This window comes from Aquarana catesbeiana, linkage group LG02, assembly GCF_042186555.1.
Source record: "Aquarana catesbeiana isolate 2022-GZ linkage group LG02, ASM4218655v1, whole genome shotgun sequence".
Classification (NCBI taxonomy): domain Eukaryota; kingdom Metazoa; phylum Chordata; class Amphibia; order Anura; family Ranidae; genus Aquarana; species Aquarana catesbeiana.
In genome coordinates this window covers 640,632,858-640,654,700 of record NC_133325.1, presented here as the reverse complement: position 1 = coordinate 640,654,700, position 21,843 = coordinate 640,632,858, and positions in this window count along the sequence as shown.

The following is a 21,843-nucleotide window of genomic DNA, read 5'->3' as shown; positions in this document are numbered from 1 at the left end:
CCACTATATATGAATAAATTATAGCCTGGAAGGGCAAAAATGGTGCATGTGACTAATCACACACAAACTGTGCAAAACAAATAGAGTAATCGAAAAAATGATAAACAAAATTTGAAACTGGCAGTTCATATAAGTGTAAAAAACAAAGTCCATAAACATCCAAGCAAAAACAAAAACAAAATATTCGTCCGGTGCTCCGGTATTTAGAAAAGTCACTTGCTAGTGATCACTTGCAAGATGTCTTGCTAGTTAAAGCAGACGTCTATTCTCTATATACCATTATTCCACACGTGTTGGGCAGGATACCAGGTGGCTAGATATTTTTTAACCAGAGATCCATCCTTGAATACTTCTTACTTGGAATTTATCTTGGGGGTTTTTGCAATTTGTTATGGAGTACAATTATTTTTTTTATGGAGGAGATTACTATTTACAATGTACAAGCGTGGCGATGGGGGCTAAATTTGCTCCTAGCCTTGCCAACCTTTTCATGGCCCTGTGGGAGAATGACCATATTTTTTTTTGCAGATGTCTCCACCTCCTTTTTTGGCATCGCTATATAAATGGCGCCTTCTTTTTATGGACAGGGGATGAGGAAGCTCTACTATTCCTTTATGAGAACTGTTAATGATAATCAGTGGGGTATTAGATTTACTTAGATGAACTTAGTGGGACATAGTGGGGCATCTTTTAGATCTAGTTATCTTTAAAGATCAAGGATGGTCATTAACCAAGACTTTTTCAAGTCCACTGATAGGAATGGTTATATACGTACACATAGCTGTCATCATCCTAATTGGCTTAAAGCCATACCCAAGGGCCAATTTCAGCATATCAGAAGAAATTGTTCACAAATAGGTGATTATGAATCTCAAGCAAATATACTAAAAGATTGTTTTATAGAAAAAGGATATGACCCTAGGATGTAGGATGTTAGTAAGAGAATTACAAGATATCTCATTTACAGATAGAGATACATTTTTGGCCCCTAAAAATAAGGATTTGGGAACTAATCGTGATTTTGAGTGTGCTTTTATAACCATTTTTTCTTCTCAATATTGGTGGTTGAACAAAGTAAGGAAAAAGCATTGGAATGTCTTAAAAACCGTAGAGTATTAGGGCCTTTACTCCCTAACAAACCAAATGTTATATATAGGAGGAATCAAACTTTGAAAGATGCGTTAGTGCCAAGTGCAATCGACCCACTAAAATCAATATGTTTGGGAATTTGACTGGTTTCTTTCCATGTAAAAGATGCAAGGTATGTAAAACTTCTAGAACTCTTAGGACCTCCTCTTTTTCCTCACAGGTCACCTCTAAAACATATAATATTAACCACTTGACAACTGGGCACTTAAACCTCCTTCCTAACCAGACCAATTTTCAGCTTTTGGTGCTCTCACATTTTGAATGACAATTACTCAGTCATGCAACACTGTATCTTTATGAAATTTTTGTCCTTTTTTTCACACAAATAGAGCTTTCTTTTGGTGGTATTTAATCACCACTGGGTTCTTTATTTTTTGCGCCGTAAAAGAAAAAAGACCGAAAAATCTGTAAAAAAAATACATTTTTCTTCATTTCTGTTATAATATTTTGCAAATTAGTAATTTTTCTTCATATATTTGGCCAAAATTTATACCGCTACATATCTTTGGTAAAAATAACCCAAATCGGTGGATATTATTTGGTCTTTTTGAAAGTTATAGAGTCCAAAAGCTATGGTGCGAATATCTGAAAATTGATCACACCTGAAGTACTGATGGCCTATCTAATTTCTTGAACCCTAACATGCCAGAAAAGTACAAATACCCCCCAAATGACCCCTTTTTGGAAAGAAGACATCCCAAGGTATTTAGAAAGATGCATGGTGAGTTTTTTGAAGTTGTCATTTTTTCCCACAATTCTTTGCAAAATCAAGGTTTTTTTTTTACTTTTTTTTTTTCCACAAAATTGTCATATTAGCAGGGTATTTCTCACAGACCGCATATGCATACCACAAATTACACTCCAAAACACATTCTGCTATTACTCCCGAGTATGGCGATACCACATGTGTGAGACTTTTACACAGCGTGGCCACATACAGAGGCCCAACATGCAGGGGAGCACCTTCAGGCGTTCTGGAGCACCCAGGCCAATTCTGACATTTCTCTCCTACATGTAAAAATCATCATTTATTAGCTAGAAAATTACTTAGAACCCCAAAACATTATATATGTTTTTTTAGCAAAGACCCTAGAGAATACAATGGTGGTTGTTGCAACTTTTTATCTCGCACGGTATTTGCGCAGCAATTTTTTTAACGCGTTTTTTTTGGAAAAAAAACTGTTTTGTGCTTTACAAAAACCAAAACAGTAAAGTTAGCCCAATGTTTTTGCATAGATGAAGTTACGCCGAGTAAATAGATACCCAACATGTCACCCTTCAAAATTGCACGCGCTTGTGGAATGGCGCCAAACTTTGCTACTCAAAAATCCCCATAGGCGAAGCTTTAAAATTTTTTACTGGTTATATGTTTTGAGTTACAGAGGAGGTCTAGGGCCAAAATTATTGCTCTCGCTCTACCGATCGCAGCGATACCTCACATGTGTGGTTTGAACACCGTTTTCATATGTGGGCGGGACTTACGTATGCTTCTGCATGCGAGCACACAGGGACAGGGGCGCTTTAAAATTTTTATTTTTTTTTTATTGTTCATTTTACTTTATTTATTTTAGTTTGATGCTTTTTTCCAAAAAAAAAAATTTTGACCACTTTTATTCCTATTACAAGGAATGTAAACATCCTTGTAATAGGAATATGGCATGACAGGTCCTCTTTATAGTGAGATATGGGGTCAATAAGACCCCACATCTCACCTCTAGGCTGGGAAGCCTGAAATTAAAAAAAAAAAAACGATCCTGGCTTCGATCGTAGCTGTGAGTCGGTAGAAGCGCGGGAGGGGGGGACATCTCCTCTCGCCTCCCGTAAGAACGATCAAGCAGTGGAACAGCCACTATGATCATTCTTATGGTGTAGGGAATCGCCGGCTGAAAAAGCTGATATCTGAATGATGCCTGTAGCTGCACCCATCATTCAGATATCCCTGCACAAAAGCAAGGATGTTGTATGACGGCCGGCGGGCGGGAAGTGGTTAAAACACATTTTTTTTTTTAACACAAAGTTGTCCATTTATACAATATTTCTACCACATTACATGTACATACCAAAAATGACACCCCAAAATAGATTCTCCTACTCCTCCTGAGTACGGCGATACCACATGTGTGAGACTTCCACAGCTTGGCCACATACAGGGGCCGAGTACAGCCGAGCATGGCCCAGCATGGCAGGGTATGGCTGGGTATGGCGGGGTATTGCAGAGTATGGCGGGGTATTGCGGAGTATGGCGGGGTATTGCGGAGTATGGGGGGGTATTGCGGAGTATGGCAGGGTATGACGGAGTATGGCGGGGTATGGCGGAATATGGCGGGGTATGGCGGGGTATGGCGGAGTATGGCGGGGTATGGCGGAGTATGGCGGGGTATGGCAGGATAATGCGGGGCTTTGCAGAGTATTGTGGGGGTATTGCAGAGTAATGCGGGGTTTTGCAGAGTATTATGGGGGTATTGCAGAGTAATGTGGGGCTTTGCAGAGTATTATGGGGGTATTGCAGAGTAATGTGGGGCTTTGCAGAGTATTATGGGGGTATTGCAGAGTAATGTGGGGCTTTGCAGAGTATTATGGGGGTATTGCAGAGTAATGTGGGGCTTTGCAGAGTATTATGGGGGCTTTGCAGAGTATTGCACAGCAGAAGGGATGGCTGAGCATGGATGGATGGATGGCTGGATGTCTCTGTGCAGCGCTGTGGGCACTACACATTCAGCCCACAGCGCTGCAGCCATCCATCCATCCCCCTCTCCTCCACAGTGTACCAATCGGTACACAGGAGGGGAGGAGAGGAACCGGCGTCATCAGATGACGCCGGTCTGTTTACATGTGATCGCGCCGTCATTTGACGGTGCGATCACATGGTAAACGGCCGCGATCAGCGGCCATTTACCAGGATCCGTGATCACGGATGTGCTCGGGTGTGCGCCCCAGGGGGCGCGCGAGAGGGGAATTCCGGGAGGACGTCATATGACGTCCTCCCAGAGTTAAGCAACCGCCCTGCAGCCGTCATTCGGCTATGGGCCGGTTGTTAAGTGGTTAAAGATTTTATTACACGTGGAACTATAGGGGTCATTTATTTACTCAAGTGTCCTTGTTGCCTTCAGTATGTTGGGAGGACCAGAAGGGCACTACATTTCTGAATAGGGGAACATCTAACAAATATTCGCAAAGGGTTTATAGAACACAGAGGGGGTTATTTACTAAAGACAAATCCACTTTGCACTACAAGTGCAATGCAAGTGCACTTGGAAGTGCACTGCAGGCGCACTTGGAAGTGCAATCACTGTAGATCTGAGGGGGACATGCAAGGAAAATAAAAAACAGCATTTTTGCTTGCATACCATCTTCTAAAATCTTCTATCCCTTTTTTAATGAATTAATATTAAACAGTCATCAGTGGTTTATTGTATACATATTTTTTAATTCTCAATTTTAGGTATTCTGTGTTCATGTGGTTCCATCCTGGAGTCTTGTGTATTGCTATTTCAGGTGGGTATTATGTACCCATCGGATTAGTGGCATACACCCTAACTGTATTGATATCAGATGGGTAGTTGGAAATATTAATACTTTTTATATAGTATTTTTTAGTAATATCATTACTATTTATCCCGTCATATATGATATCTTAATTAATACTGGAGGCTTAATTTACCTTGGAGAAACAACCTCCTTTTTTATAATCATTTTTTAGAATATTTTTTTATTTTTCTAATTATAATTTTTTATTACTTATTTTTATTAATGTTTAAGTGTTTTTTCATTCACATAATATGCTTTGTCAATTACAAAGTGATTACTGTTATTTAAATCCTATGAAACGGATGACACTACACAGGAAGAGCCAGGAATGGCTCTTCCGGTGTCTCTCCTGCTTCACTAGTATTTAATAGCCTTCGTTCCCAGTCTATGCCTTGTACGTCACCAGCCGTGGCTGTTTTTGAAAGTTTTACTTGCTACCGTTTTCTAAGATGTATGTGCCGATATATTTTTTTAATAAATCAACTGGATATAATACACCATGAAGTCCCTTTCCTTCATCCTCTGCTAACGAGATTACATAGGAGTACCTAGGAAAGGATGATTTATCCCTCTGAGTTTGCAATCTAATTGGATATATGTGAAAAATTGCTGCGCTAAACCCCAAAATAAACAAAATAGTGAAATGTATACAGCTGCTAAAACTAGAACAAACAAAGTCCAAAGTAAGTAAAATAAAAAAAGTGTAGCGCTTGTGGGTATAAATCACTGTGATAGTGAAATAAGTTTCATATCAATGGATATGCACAAATATAAAAAAAAGTGAAATGCAACATGATAAAACAATGATATATAGTGACTATAACATAATAAAGTCCAAATCCTGTTGAACAAAAAGATCATAAATGGAAGTCCACTCAAATAACTGAAGTATTATCCTTTGTGGCGAATGGTGAAAGTGATATAAATGTAATGATGACTGTATCACCAAATGGAAAATAATGGATGGGTACATCTTACTGGACTCGGTGGGCACACCTGTCATACGACAGTGGGCCAATCAGCCATGTGTTATGACCGAAAGTCAAACGCTCATCTATGCTCCCAACTGGAGGTAGGACGAACTCGATGAAGAAGTACCTCCAAGGACAAGCGTTGTATCGATCGGCCAATCCGGATTGAGGTATAGTGACCAGATATCCAAAAACACAGGCAAATCTTTCAAAGGTAATTTGAACCGGACCACAGAAAGGGGTCAGTGGGTGTATGAGTAACATACACAATCACACGGTGCCACACTCAGACCATAAAAGAAAAAGAAAAGAAGGGGGGCTCCATATGGTGCACATCATAAAAAATAGAAGATTTTAATCTAATATATAAAAAATGCTTACAAAACATCAAAATGACAGCATAAAAGTGATAACTGAAAGAATAAAAGCAGTATGGGAAGCATGTGTAGCAAGCCCTACGCGTTTCGACCTAGTGGTCTTCTATTTTTCTATGCCCCCCTTTTTTTCTTTTTCTTTTATGGTCTGAGTGCCTCGATCTGGATTGGCCGATCAATTTATTTGGTGAATGTACATCTGTTGCCTATTACCTGCTGTGTTATACAGTCATCATTACATTTATATCACCTTCACCATTCGCCACAAAGGATAATACTTCAGTCATTTGCGTGGACTTCCATTTATGATCTTTTTGTTCAACAGGATTTGGACTTTATTATGTTATAGTCACTATATATCATTGTTTTATCACGTTGCATTTCACTTTTTTTTTTATATTTGTACATATCCATTGATATGAAACTTACTTCACTATCACAGTGATTTATACCCACAAGCCCTACACTTTTTTATTTTCAATCTAATTGGATATCCCGCTACATCAAAAAAGGTATTTTCCCCTGAGGAGGATCTGATCCCTGCCGGCAGGCTTATGCCCCAGTGTGTTTGATCTCTATAACCTGAGATCCACAGAATCTGGAACCTTTGCCTGTCCATGACAAATGGTTGACCTGTCCCTACACTACCTATGCGCTAAATGTGTGCCAAACCCAGGAGCCAGGGTATTAAATAGAATCTGTCTGCCCCAAGATGGCCGCCAGAGTCACATAGGCTGTCAGCATGCAATCTTATTGTCCCCCCCAGTGACCCAGGAAACCATATAGGAACCATGTTCCTCTTGACTTCCTCTTCCTCTGCACTGCGGCCGCAGTTGAGTGCCACCTGCAGTGAAGAAAACAGACTGCACCTGCCTACATGGACCTGCGGTGGGGGGGGAGCTAGGTAGAGCAGTTGGGTGAATTTTTTGTAATTTAAAGGCTAAGTTCACCTTTCCAATAAAACTTCCCATGCATTTAAGCATCGCCAGTAGCCTAAAAATGACTGTGCAACATTTAAAGGATCTTCTTTTCAATTTCATACCTGTAGGCCATGTGCAGCCCCTCTCCCAAGCCTGTCAGAAAAATTTCTAGTGTGAGTGACCCTCTTTGTCCTACCTCCCAACCATACATCTGGTGAAGACCCAGCACACAGCCCATGCATGGGTTTTGAACTCAGCAAAGTGCTCATTCCTGCAGTGCTGGTGGGGTGTGCTCGATTTATGGCACAGGGGATGCTTTAATGCAGGAGAACCTTGGAAAGCTGTACTTAGCCTTACTCTCTGCCTGTAGCCTTCTGACTGGACAATAAATAAGCAGCGGCAGGCTGCTGTGGTCTTACCTTTACTCACTCTGCTCTCTCCTACTATCAGCATGTTCTTGGGAAACACATTTTATAGCAGTATACCAGATTGGTTCCCCAGTCCTTCCCCTCCATCTCCCAGTTTAAGAGCTGCTGTATAGGGCAGTGCCAGATTTAGACCATACCTCCCAACTTTTGAACTTCAGAATGAGAGACAATTGAAGGGAAGCGAGCTATGTGTGCTGCTGCAAAATGTGGGTGTGGTCAAAGTCTTAATGATAGGGGGGCATGGTTAAGCAAATCCCAGGCTTCCTTGTACCTATAAAATATGCTTTGATTGCTTTGTTTGAGCCTACCTTAAAGAAGAACTTCATTAAAATTGTCACTATGAAAAGTTTATAATGTACAGTATTGTATATATAGTGCAGGAGTATTGGGAATGTCCCATGCACAGTGCTGCAGTCAGTGTTGATTTTAGGATACATAACACAGACTGCAGGTGTCCAGGGTGTGTAATGTAATGTGTTCAAGGATCAGGAGTATGTAATGCAGATAGGGCTGTAGTCAGTACTGGGTTTTTGGAGTACATGACACACAGAGAACAGGTTCCAGGAGTACATAATGCACAGAATGCAGGGGACAGGAGTGTGTAATGAATAGTAATAGTCTGGAGTACAAAGCAAAAACAGTGCAGGAGTCAAGCATGTGTAATACACAGTGTAGGGGTAAGAAGAGTGCAAAATCACCCCCTCCAGTACAGCACTCACTCCTATCACAAATCCCCCCCCCCCCCCCCGCTCTCTCAAAAACCCCTCAGCTCTCTCACAAATACCCCCCAGCTCTCACCTCTCACAAATGCCCCCCCCCCCCTAGCTCTCTCACCTCTCACAAATGCCCCCCAGCTCTCTTACCTCTCACAAATGCCTCCACCCCAGCTCTCTCACCTCTCACAAATGCCCCCAGCTCTCTCACCAATGCCCCCCCCAGCTCTCTCTCTCTCTAGTGGTCTCCTGGATCTGCTGGACTTACCTGAAATCTCGGGACAGTCCCACGCAATCCAGGACAGTTGGGAGGTATAATATACAAGTAGAGGCGCAAGATCTGGAACAGTAGATATCCCACATCATTAAAAAAACATACATTAAAACGTATATAAATTATGCATAAAGGTGGTAATATGGTAAATGGAGTCCATAATAATGGTGGTATATTAGGAATCCAAAGACCAAAAAAGGAGGGAGAGATGATGATACAGGGGTCCACATTCAAGGCTTCCTTTAAGGGGGAACCAAAACCATGTTCCAAAGATTCTGAGAAAAATACAAGGGGAGAGGCGCCTCTGGGTGTAGATGTAAATCAATTTATTCACAATTAATATGTACAGGCAACTCACATTTATGAAGTTATCAGTAAGCGTTTGGTTTAAAATAACCCATCGTAGGGGTAATCATCAGGTTCGTCTGTCTGTTCCTGCTTGCTGGGCACTGGCTGCTCGCTGTAGATACCGCAAGATGGTAAAAGCCAGTCGCGGTGGATGAAAACTCAAAACGAGACTTGGGGCACAGTAGGAAGGCAGGCGAGAAGAGATGAAAAGCAATGAATACGTGGCCATATCATAACTTTAACAGCAAAAATTATGCAATAATGGATCAAAGAATAAATCTGTAAATGAACAATGTTTAAAAATATATATATACACGAACAATGTTAAAAGAGGGGGGGAAAGGGAGCATACACAGAAGAACATATATAAATATATATAGCAAAAAATAATAATAAAGATAAATGACAATACATAATGTTACAACAAGCACGTCATGAGGGGAGGGGGGAGAGACAATTGCTCAGGGGATTGGTCGATCGATCACAAATACATCAATCGAGTGAAAAATTAATTAATCTGGGGGAGGCAATCTGTGGCGGTCCAATGATTGGCCGGCTCCAGAGCATGGGGCAATCGTTGGTAGCATAATTAATTGAAAATGGGAGAGAGGAAACGGGAAGGGAAAAATATATCTAATAGATAATAATATATCTAATAGATATATAATAATATGAAAGTAAATAAATATATATAGGGAATATATATATATATATATATATATATATATATATATATATATATATATATATATACACTTGCTGATAAGCTAATTAATGGTGATGGTAATAAATAAGTAACTGGGGCATTGGTGTCTGTAGATGCACATGCATACATCAGCGTGCTTATCGGATAAGTGATAAAGTTAAGGGATAAAAATGAATAGTAATTATAATACTATCTAGGAATGCTAAGGGAAGACAATCTATAAGTGTTTGGGGGTTTGACTGGTTGGACAGTCAACTGGTTGGCTACAGCCAACCAATAGGGGGAGGGTATATAGTTAATTATTTATTTTAATTTGAATAAATATATATAGAGAGGAAATGAGAATGTTCGGTTGGGGGGAGGGGAGAGACAGGGGATTGTGCACTGTACATATGGTATATTGCACATATACAGATCTCTTATCCTAGATTTGAAAGATAAAAGCTGGATGGTATGTCAGGAGATATCAAGAAAAATCGGGACAATGCCATAACCATACTTACAGGTACCCGCTGCCCCCACATGAAAAAGAGATGAAACAAGGGAAGGCCACCCTGTAAGTGTAGATATACATGATTAGTCACAGTATGGGGACAAGAAAGAGAAACCATATATAAAGTCTGAATCTAAATTAGTGAAGTGTGGTAATGGTGTTTAAAGGATAGTGTCTATTTTGATGCCCTAATTGATACCTCCTGGTGAGAGAACATCTAAACTATAGATCCAATAGGTCTCTCTGGCGCAAAGTTTTTTCAATCTTTCAGCCGCAGATAGAGATCTTGGAATCTGTTGGGAGGTATGATTAAGACATTGAGGGGCCTGGGGCACTTCAAGTTTGGGGGCCCCTCAACATAGGAATTAAATTATATGACAAATAAAAAAGTGAACTGAAATGAATGATAAACTGCATTTGTTCTAAAAAAATATATGTTAGGTTCTGAAGAAGACACCCCATACACACGATCGGACATTGATCGGAAATTCCGACAACAAAATCCATGGATGTTGGCTCAAACTTGTTTTGCATACACACGGTTGCACAAAGTTGTCGGAATTTCCGATCGCCAAGAACGCGGTCACGTACACCACGTACGACGAGACTAGAAAAGGGCAGGTCCGAACCAAGCGCGGCACCCTTTGGGCTCCTTTTGCTAATCTCGTGTTAGCAAAAGTTTGGTGAGAGACGATTCGCGCTTTTTCAGACTCGCGGTTTTCAGATCGTTTTCTGCTGTTCAGTTTGTGCTTGTGGGTTTGTATCTGCTCTTCAGTGCGTGCAGCGAGTTACGCGTGACTCTGTCATTGTGTTCTTGTTCGTTCGTTACTGTTTTTCAGTTCGCTCTTCACAGGCCTTGCTGTTCTTAAGTGCGTTCTGTTACTTCGTTCTGAGCAGCCGACCGTTTTCTAGCCATGTTGCATATACGTACTCCTCGTAGAGTTCGTGCTGTGCGGGGGCTTGGTGTTGGGGTCCTGACCTTGACACAAGCCCAGTCCATGAACAGGGTGGAGAGGAGTTCATGGACCAAGAATTGGTTGCTTTAGTGTGACCAGTTCTGTCATATGCCTTTGCTCCGTGAGATCCGTGAGAATAATCCTGACGATTTCAGGAACTTTCTCCGGATGACAGACCCCATATTTCACCGTTTGTTGGCTTTGCTGACCCCTTATATTAGCAGGCAGGATACCTGCATGAGGCAAGCCATCACTCCGGAGCAGAGGCTAGTCGCGACCCTGCTGTACTTGGCGACTGGGAGAAGCCTCCAGGACCTCAAGTTCTTGACAGGTATCTCCCCCCAGGCTCTGGGGATCATTATCCCAGAGACCTGTTCTGCCATCATCCAGGTCCTGCAGAAGGAGTATATTAAGGTAAGATTTATCCTTTAACATCACATTTTATTGTATATAATGTTTGTTAATATATTGTATTTCTTTCCTCATTCCCTAATGACCATGATTGTAATATGCTGTGAATGTCCCCTTTGTCCTCATGCATGCTGGATTTTTATCTAATTTTTTTTGTCCTTCATACATATTTGCCTTCACTTACCTCCCCAGCATGGTCTCCTGGCCCTATATTCACCTCATGTAGTCACTTAACAATGTATTTTATCAGCTCCATAGTAGTGCTTTACCCTAAATACCCCCAAAAATGTTTTAAAATGTGATTGGTGCTTAAACTTCATGCAGAGTGCCAGAGGCTTTTTTGGGGGGGTCCCCAAATCATTTGGAACCCTCCCTCCCCCCAACTGCTAAGTCAGCTGATACCAATTCTCTATCTATCCTCAATCATCTATCTGCTGACTTTGCCAAACCCATACACACTATACCCACCTCTTTTGTGGTCAGATTTATGGATGAATTCCCCAAAGCATGTAGTGCAAGGGCATGCCCGTATACTTTCAAATGGTACTGTTTCATGTTTTTGTATCCTATTATTATCTTGATAGGTTATAGCAGAATTTCCAAATGTGCTCAAATGTGTACAGTGTGTATTTATCTCTTTGTATTATGACACTTCTTACCTGTCCAGTGGGCTGTCAATAGTGTAACTAAGGAGGGGCTGGCCAAAGTAACACACATTATTTAGGCATTCATCTCTCAATGAAGTGGAGAGGGTTACCTGTCCAAGAGTCCCCCCCATAATGTTATAAATGGCCCATGAGAGGGGGGGGGGGATCTGATAGGTGTACCTTATACTTTGGTCTTCAAAAACTCCCTCAAATAAATGTTATCTTGATGTTGGCCAAGAATGTTTGTGTCTAATCTGCGTTTAATCTGTTTATGTGCAAAATGACTAATTTTTTTTGCTTGTTTGACTCCACAGTTTCCTTCCAACCCACAGGAATGGCAGACTGTGGCCTCCCACTCTGCCCAGTGGTGGGACTTTCCTAACTGCGGAGGGGCAATTGATGGGAAATACGTCCACATCATCCCACCACCCAACTCGGGGTCATACTATTTCAACTATAAGGGGTTCAGTAGTATTGTGATGTTGGCGGTGGTGTCGGCTACTTACGAGTTTCTGTATGTGGACGTGGGGAAGAATGGCCGGATGTCCGATGGTGGAGTCATCCCCTAGATGGAGTTCTACAGGTGTCTCCAGAATGGCAGCTTGGACTTGCCACCTCCAGAAGACAATGTGGAAGGACTCCCATTCGTCTTCATTGCGGATGAAGCGTTGAAGCGTTGCGGATGAAGCGCCCTGGGGGACCATCTTATGCGGCCATTCCCGATGAGGACCCTCACCCAGGACCAGAGGGTTTTTAATTACCGGCTGGCCAGAGCCAGAAGAGTGGTGGAGAACACGTTTGGAATCATGGCCAGCCGGTTCCGCCTATTTCTTACACCCATACACATGGCGGAGTATAAACTGAATCATATTATCCTGGCGTGCTGTGTTCTACACAACTTTTTACGGCAATATTCTGCCAACTATGCTGGCTCAGTTGGGCCTGAGGCCGGAATTCCAAATGAACCAACCCTGACGGCGCTTGAAAGTGGCCGTCCTGGCTTGCCCTCCCTGAGTGCCTGTGAGGTCCGTCTAAGATACCTTGAATACTTTGCGGGTAGGGGGGCCATCAATATGCCAGACAATGTCTGAAACCTTTTTCAAATAAACAAAACATTTTAACTACTAAAATCTTTGGTGACATTTACTGCTTGTGTTTCTTTTAGCTGACCCTGACAGAAATGTGGTGAGTCCTGAAAATGGCGTGATTGTGTAACATTACAAAGCATTGTTGGGTGTTATTTACTAAAGGCAAAGACACTTTGCACTACATGTGCACTTGAAACTGCACTTGTAGTGCAAAGTGGCTTTTCCCTTAGGAAATAACCCCCATTGTCACTGAAAACACCAATTAGAGCATAACCAAAGTTTTGGAGCGTTGAAACAATAATCCACACATTCTTGATTATCAGTCTTTTTAATACCAGCACAATCACATGTGCATTTGTAAAAGGTTTTTAAAACAAACCAATATGTTTGTTGTATAACAATTTTTGGGGTCACATTAGAAAAAGTAGAAATGTCCATTTAAGATAAAACAGGCATGTTTAAAACCAACAAGAAAGACACAAATCTTGAACTTACAAAGTTCACATTTGGTAGAACTTGAAGGCGATATCAGACATGAGTATTTACAAACTATGTTTGATATTGCGTTCAGATGGGGTGAAGTCACCCCAGGAAAAGCCAAATTTTGAAGATGCACACAAATTGCCGAATGTCAACTAGGGATGAGCTTCGAGTTCGAGTCGAACTCATGTTCGACTCGAACATTGGCTGTTCGCAAGTTCACCGAACAGCGAACAATTTGGGGTGTTCGCGGCAAATTCGAATGCCGCGGAACACCCTTTAAAAGTCTATGGGAGAAATCAAAAGTGCTAATTTTAAAGGCTAATATGCAAGTTATTGTCATAAAAAGTGTTTGGGGACCTGGGTCCTGCCCCAGGGGACATGGATCAATGCAAAAAAAAGTTTTAAAAACGGCCGTTTTTTCAGGAGCAGTGATTTTAATAATACTTAAAGTCAATCAATAAAAGTGTAATATCCCTTTAAATTTCGTACCTGGGGGGTGTCTATAGTGTGCCTGTAAAGGGGCGCATGTTTCCTGTGTTTAGAACAGTCTGACAGCAAAATGACATTTTGAAGGAAAAAACTCATTTAAAACTACCCGCGGCTATTGCATTGCCGACAATACACATAGAAGTTCATTGATAAAAACGGCATGGGAATTCCCCAAAGGGGAACCCCGAACCAAAATTTAAAAAAAAAAATGACGTGGGGGTCCCCCTAAATTCCATACCAGGCCCTTAAGGTCTGGTATGGATATTAAGGGGAACCCCGGCCAAAATTTAAAAAAAAAAATGACGTGGGGTTCCCCCTAAATTCCATACCAGACCCTTCAGGTCTGGTATGGATTTTAAGGGGAACCCCGCGCCAAAAAAAAAAAAAAAAACGGCGTGGGGTCCCCCCAAAAATCCATACCAGACCCTTATCCGAGCACGCAACCTGGCAGGCCGCAGGAAAAGAGGGGGGGACAAGAGTGCGGCCCCCCCTCCCTCCTGAACCGTACCAGGCCACATGCCCTCAACATTGGGAGGGTGCTTTGGGGTAGCCCCCCAAAACACCTTGTCCCCATGTTGATGAGGACAAGGGCCTCATCCCCACAACCCTGGCCGGTGGTTGTGGGGGTCTGCGGGCGGGGGGCTTATCGGAATCTGGAAGCCCCCTTTAACAAGGTGACCCCCAGATCCCGGCCCCCCCCTGTGTGAAATGGTAAGGGGGTACATAAGTACCCCTACCATTTCACGAAAAAAGTGTCAAAAATGTTAAAAATGACAAGAGACAGTTTTTGACAATTCCTTTATTTAAATGCTTCTTCTTTCTTCTATCTTGCTTCATCTTCTGGTTCTTCTGGCTCTTCTGGTTCTTCCTCCGGCGTTCTCGTCCAGCATCTCCTCCGCGGCGTCTTCTGTCTTCTTCTCCTCGGGCCGCTCCGCACCCATGGCATGGGGGGGAGGCTCCCGCTCTTCTCTTCTTCTTTTCTTCTTTTCTTCTCTTCTTCTCTTCTTCTTCATTTTCTTCTCCGGGCCGCTCCGCAATCCATGCTGACATGGAGGGAGGCTCCCGCTGTGTGACGGCGCTCCTCGTCTGACAGTTCTTAAATAACGGGGGGGCGGGGCCACCCGGTGACCCCGCCCCCCTCTGACGCACGGTGACTTGACGGGACTTCCCTGTGGCATTCCCCGTGACGTCACAGGGAAGTCCCGTCAAGTCACCGTGCGTCAGAGGGGGGCGGGGTCACCGGGTGGCCCCGCCCCCCGTTATTTAAGAACTGTCAGACGAGGAGCGCCGTCACACAGCGGGAGCCTCCCTCCATGCCAGCATGGATTGCGGAGCGGCCCGGAGAAGAAAATGAAGAAGAAGAGAAGAAGAGAAGAAAAGAAGAAAAGAAGAAAAGAAGAAGAGAAGAAGAGAAGAGCGGGAGCCTCCCCCCCATGCCATGGGTGCGGAGCGGCCCGAGGAGAAGAAGACAGAAGACGCCGCGGAGGAGATGCTGGACGAGAACGCCGGAGGAAGAACCAGAAGAACCAGAAGAGCCAGAAGAACCAGAAGATGAAGCAAGATAGAAGAAAGAAGAAGCATTTAAATAAAGGAATTGTCAAAAACTGTCTCTTGTCATTTTTAACATTTTTGACACTTTTTTCGTGAAATGGTAGGGGTACTTATGTACCCCCTTACCATTTCACACAGGGGGGGGGCCGGGATCTGGGGGTCACCTTGTTAAAGGGGGCTTCCAGATTCCGATAAGCCCCCCGCCCGCAGACCCCCACAACCACCGGCCAGGGTTGTGGGGATGAGGCCCTTGTCCTCATCAACATGGGGACAAGGTGTTTTGGGGGGCTACCCCAAAGCACCCTCCCAATGTTGAGGGCATGTGGCCTGGTACGGTTCAGGAGGGAGGGGGGGCCGCACTCGTCCCCCCCTCTTTTCCTGCGGCCTGCCAGGTTGCGTGCTCGGATAAGGGTCTGGTATGGATTTTTGGGGGGACCCCACGCCGTTTTTTTTTTTTTTTTTGGCGCGGGGTTCCCCTTAAAATCCATACCAGACCTGAAGGGTCTGGTATGGAATTTAGGGGGAACCCCACGTCATTTTTTTTTTTAAATTTTGGCCGGGGTTCCCCTTAATATCCATACCAGACCTGAAGGGCCTGGTATGGAATTTAGGGGGACCCCCACGTCATTTTTTTTTTTTAATTTTGGTTCGGGGTTCCCCTTTGGGGAATTCCCATGCCGTTTTTATCAATGAACTTCTATGTGTATTGTCGGCAATGCAATAGCCGCGGGTAGTTTTAAATGAGTTTTTTCCTTCAAAATGTCATTTTGCTGTCAGACTGTTCTAAACACAGGAAACATGCGCCCCTTTACAGGCACACTATAGACACCCCCCAGGTACGAAATTTAAAGGGATATTACACTTTTATTGTTTGACTTTAAGCATTATTAAAATCACTGCTCCTGAAAAAACGGCCGTTTTTAAAACTTTCTTTTTGCATTGATCCATGTCCCCTGGGGCAGGACCCAGGTCCCCAAACACTTTTTATGACAATAACTTGCATATAAGCCTTGAAAATTAGCACTTTTGATTATTCATGTTCGTGTCCCATAGACTTTAACGGTGTTCGCATGTTCGAACGAACTTTTTTCCTGTTCGCATGTTCTGGTGCGAACCGAACAGGGGGGTGTTCGGCTCATCCCTAATGTCAACATGTGCTAGCTGCCATCACGGGGGATCAAGGAACGTGTTTTGTGGGGGCAACCTCTTCCTCACAGCTACTTTATTGTTGAGGAAGGGGTTGCACCCCCAAAACGCCTACATTGATCTCCCGTGATGGCAGATAGCAAATGTTGACACACTGTGTGCATCTTTAAAATTTGGCTTTTCACGTCATGTCAAAAAATGGTATAAATTTTTAGATCGCAAAAAGCACAAAAAAACAAAGGGATTTGGGTTGGTTTTAAACTCTCCCTAAAACATCATGATGTTCTTCATTTTTTTTTGAACATCATTGATGTTTTTCTGGATGTTTTCCAAGTCCCTATTACACCCCATGATCTCCCCGATCAGGATCTGTGCACTTTCAGAGGTGAAATGATCTGGATCCGCAACATCACGATCCCCTAAAAAGATAGAAACTAAAACACACCATGTATTATAAATATGCCAGGCATCCATCTCTTACCTGAGCCTGTGGTCGCAGACACTCACCTGTTTCGGTGACTATTTCCACCACATCTCCTTCCTCCTCCTCCTCCTTCTGTTGTGTTTGTGGGATTTCCCCTCCTTCCAGAGGTGGGGAGTCTGTGGTCTCCTCGGATGAGGGGTGTCCTCCGAGTCTTTTATCCCCTATATCAAAAAAAATAGGTATACTTAGCACACAGATATTTGATGGCAGAACTATAAATATGAAACATTGCTTGGAAGTGGGGTACAATTGTCTGTTTTGGCAGAGTTCCAAGATGTTGAAATTTTATTGTCCTTTGTCAAGCTTGAATACTTACCTGTTTAGTACAAGCTTCACAGATGGAGACACCCCTATAGTATACACTGGAGCACCTGTGTGGACCCCCTAATAAAAAGGGTGTTCTGGTGTCCCACACTAGTGCTCCAGCATCCAGATGTGTAAACAGCTGCTGAGTGTCCTCTCCTTACACAGAATCTAGTTTGCATTCCATTCTAATTACAAACCCATCTACACAACCAAATTATTTTCAGACAAGTAGGCCATAAAAAATGTTTGCAAATGCATACGGCCAAAACAATGGTGTTTTCTAGGTCGAACGAACAATGTTTCAGTGCCTATGAACATGAAAGTTGTCATTTTAAACTGGACAACAGTAAAGAAAAGCACATGGAGCAGCACGAACATACTAAACATAAAGAATAGGAACACAGGACAACTACTTACTTTTTTGCAGCACTCTCCTGATCCTTCTGTACTGCTCGTGCTCCCTTAATTTGAGGTCCAACCACTGCTTCCTGAGCTGATCCTTGGATCGCCGTACTCTGAAATTCCGGTGCAGACTCTTGACCACTTACGCCATGATCTTGGCCTTTTGGACATTGGGGTTGGGGTAAGGCCCATACTTCCTGTCATAGTCGGCCTTCTTCAGGATGTCCACCATCTTCAACATCTCCCCAAAGGACATATTTGATGCCTTAAATCAGTAGTTCTCAACTCCTGTCCTCAGGATCCACTAACAGGCCAGGTTTGCAAGATAACTGAAATACATCACAGATGATCTCATTTGCTGCTCAGTGATTGCAGTATTCTAGTCTGCATCTCGCCAAGGTAATACTGGCCTGTTAGCGGGTCCTGAGGACAGGAGATGAGAACCACTGCCTTAAATCGTCTCCTTCTGGATCGGGACGTTTCAGGCTCCGAGCTTTCCTCCTCCTCCTCCTGCTGTGTCTCCGCCATGTGCTCTGCCCCCATTGCGATGAACGAGAAGGGGCAGGGAATAGACTAGAAAGAATGTCAGGGGCGGGCGGAGTTTCACGCATGCGCAGTGTCTATAAAGCGTAACACGCGTGCGTAGTACGTACGAGCTGTGAGCAGAGGAAGGAGTATCGGAGGCGCCGATCGTGATAACGAAGGTGAGATCTAAACTTGGGCCTATACTGCTTCTAAATTGAGGCCTATACTGTAACAAGATTAGGAGAGTTTTGCCTGACATTAGGGTTTATCTTGTGTTGTGTCTTGCAGAGAAAATGGATGGCTTCAATGACCACAACTTCCTCCCCCTGTTCATAGACAAATACAGGGAGCTGTCCTGTCTGTGGCAGGTCAAACACCCCCAATACAATAATAAACAAATAAGGCAGACAGCACTGGAGAAACTGCTGGAGCTGGTGAAGCCAGTGGTCCCCACAGCAACCATCCCCCATTTAAAAGCCAAAATTGGTGGCCTGAGGAGCACTTATCTAAGGAAGCACAAGAAGGTCACGGATTCCCAGAGATCAGGAGCTGCAGCAGATGACATTTATGTCCCCAGGCTGTGGTACTATGAGAGACTGCGATTTCTGTCAGACCAGACTGAAGTCAGGGAATCCCTCTCCACTCTTCCTTCCACTCTTCCTTCCACCCCAGCTGAGGCTTCCGATGTCCAACCTGGGACTTCCAGCCAGGAAGAGGTGGAGGAGCCCAGCTGGAGCCAGGTATAGAATTATTCTACAGATTTCTGGTCCATAAATAAATTATGTTTACTAGATTGTTATTATTGATCACTAATTGCTGATTTAATAAAGTGTTTGACATATCAATAGACAGTAGTGGGCAAAAATAATTGGAACAAGAATGAAAAATGCTGGGCTCAGAATGATCATCAGTTATATTTGTTAACATTCAATTTGCAACAGTCATGAGGTGAAAATTGTGTGTGATTGATGACTAAAAAACTAAAACTATGTCCCTTTTTCATACACAGGAAGACCTCTGCCAGGACGAGGCTGTGGATTGTGGCACACAGGAGGAGGCTGTGGAATGTGGCAGCCAGGAGGAGGCAGGGGTTAGTGGCAGCCAGGAGAAGCCTGGGCCCAGTAGGAGCCTAACAGGATCGCAGGTTCCTCCCCTCCGCCTTCCAACCAAAAGACCCAGGAAGGGGAGTAACGTGCAGGATTCAGCACTCAGGCTGATTCAGGAGGCTTCTGTGTCCCTCAGAGCCACCCCCACTCCTGAAGAGGCCTTTTTCTGCATGGCTACCACCAAACTGCAGGGCATGCAGGAGGGCCAACGCCTCCTGTGTGAGGACCTTTTTTATAAAGTCTTAACTAAGGGGGTGAGGGGTGAAATCACACCCAATACCCACCTGAGTGAGTTGGACCATCCTCCTCCTCCCCCTCCTCCTCCTCCTCCTGCCACAACTCCACCACCACAGCCACAGCGTGGAACGAAGCAAGGAAGGAAGACCAGAGAGTGATGACCTGGGTTCAGTCTGGTCTGGCCAAAGATGCAGTCTCTTGTATGACCACAGCCTGGGGACATAGATGTCATCTGCTGCTTTCATGATCTCTGGGAATTCTGGACCAGACTGCACTCCCTTATATATGAACTCCTCAGGCCACCAATTTTGCAGTAAAATAATTGATGTGTACCCTGGGAGCCAAAGGCTTCACCAATTTCTGCTGTTTCTCCAGCGTTGCCTCCCTCTTTGTTTGGTTGTGAGCCCTTAATAAAGGTTTTTTTGTTTCAATTATACTCGCCTATGTGTGTTTTCCTTCAAAAAGGACAGTTTGTTTGTGAGTAGGCAGGTACATTTCAAAAATCCAACGTGAAATTAACAAGGGGCACCAACACCAAACAATCTCCTTGAGATTAAATAATACAAGATAATAATGGTGTTGTGGTAACTTGACACACAAAACACACCCAAAAATATTCAGGATGTTAAATAAATAAATAAAAATAACCAGATCAGCCTTGAAAAAAATACAAACCAATAAAAAAAAAAAAAAAAACATCAGGCTTGAAAAAAATAAAAAGCACAAAAAAAGATATAGATTTTTAGTCAGATGTGACAAATCATAATATATTGAGGGAATCACGATAAATAATAAAGAAATAAGTTTGTGAGAACTCTGTGTGAATATCAGCAGCAAAACTACTTAGTTCTTCCTGCATTATAAAGAAGAAGAGAGTGAGCTGTATTAAACAATTTTAAACATTGCAGCCTGACGAAAGTGCTCTATCCATTCCGAACGCTAATTTTACCAGACCAAGCTGTTCCGTCTCAGAATTTCTTCTGAGCTTGCGTGGCACTTTGTGCGTCGGAATTGTCCACACACGGTCGGAATTGACGCGATCGGATTTTGTTGTCGGAAAATTTTATAAGAGAAAAAAAGGGGGGTTGAAACGCGCTAAAACAGATCGGTGATCATACACATCATCACCAAACCAAATATTTAGAACTAAGTGAAGAGTTCCCCTTTAGTGTATACATAATATACAAAACACATGTCAAATGAATAATCAATCCAAAAATAAAATGTTCAAAGTGATAATAAAAAGTCCATGTATAAAAAATAAATCACCCAAGTGGTATAAAAGTATCTTAAAAAAGTTCCAAAAAACATAAATTCTTGCTGTGAGAAAAAAAAGCGTGCTTGCTCCACCACCGTGAAATCAGACTGGCCGTTTACCAGAAACTCATGATCCCCCGTTACAGAGGATCAGAGAAAGCTGTTTGTTATTACTGGATCCACAGGCTCAAAAGCTATGTACCACACGGCATGAATGTCGATGTGTACGTAAATGCCTTTATTAATAATTCCTAAGGAGGGATACAACTTTTGCCATTAACCAATATACATGAAGTATGCAGCCCAATTTCTAGGTACTTGGATGAGCTGTGTTTGAGAGATGGTATTGTATTTCGATGTCCAAACTGTGCCCTTGGTGAATTTTTTGAAGGCTTATGCTTTGACTTCCCATCCATCTGGACCTTCTACATAGCCCCATTAATGAGGTGGCGGGGTAAACATATCGTCCTTTATTATCTTTCTATGGCCCATCCGTTTTTTCCTTAATAAAAAACTAAAAATAAGGATATAAAAATATCAATACTGTTAATTAATATTGTTTATTTGTCTTTTGGGATCTATTTTTCTATTAATATTTTCCTCAAGATGAATTTGTGGGACTATGGTCCCAATACAGTCACGATTGGGTTTATTGGTTCCATTTGATTTAATATATCCATTGGGATTACATGGCTCTACAGTGCTGTGCCAATTTGAATATGGCCACTAGGTGGCCACCATGCTTTTTATTGACATGTCTCCTTATGTCTTTTATAAGCCGGTTCCTGTCTGTGACACGGATCGTGCTGCTAGGGACCCATTTGTTTAGAATACTTTGAGGCTTTTTTTGC